Source organism: Octodon degus, unplaced genomic scaffold (assembly GCF_000260255.1).
Source record: "Octodon degus isolate 3935 unplaced genomic scaffold, OctDeg1.0 scaffold00069, whole genome shotgun sequence".
Taxonomy (NCBI): domain Eukaryota; kingdom Metazoa; phylum Chordata; class Mammalia; order Rodentia; family Octodontidae; genus Octodon; species Octodon degus.
Window position 1 is genome coordinate 9,386,183 of NW_004524645.1, and position 354 is coordinate 9,386,536.

Consider the following 354-nt stretch of genomic DNA (forward strand, 5'->3'; position numbering starts at 1 on the left):
CAAAATCATACTACTGGTCTGTTTTTTAAGACAGTCCCTGTCCACTCTGTTAGCAGATTGGAGCTATGCCAAGACTCCAATAGTAGCTGGTCTGCTATTAGGAGACCAGGTCTGGTTAGAAGGTGTGACTTGAAAGGGCAAACATTTCTATCCAGCTCCTCCCTTCTTTCTCTAAGCTCTGCAATAGGCGGAGTTTTCCATCTAGGAGGCTGCTCTGGCATGCTGTTTCTGTCTTGGAGGCAGCCCACCAGGGACTGAAACTGTGAGCCAAAATGAACCTCTTCCTTTAAACTGTGGCAGGTATTTTATCCCAGCAACAGAAAACTCTCTCTCTCTCTCTCTCTCTCTCTCTCT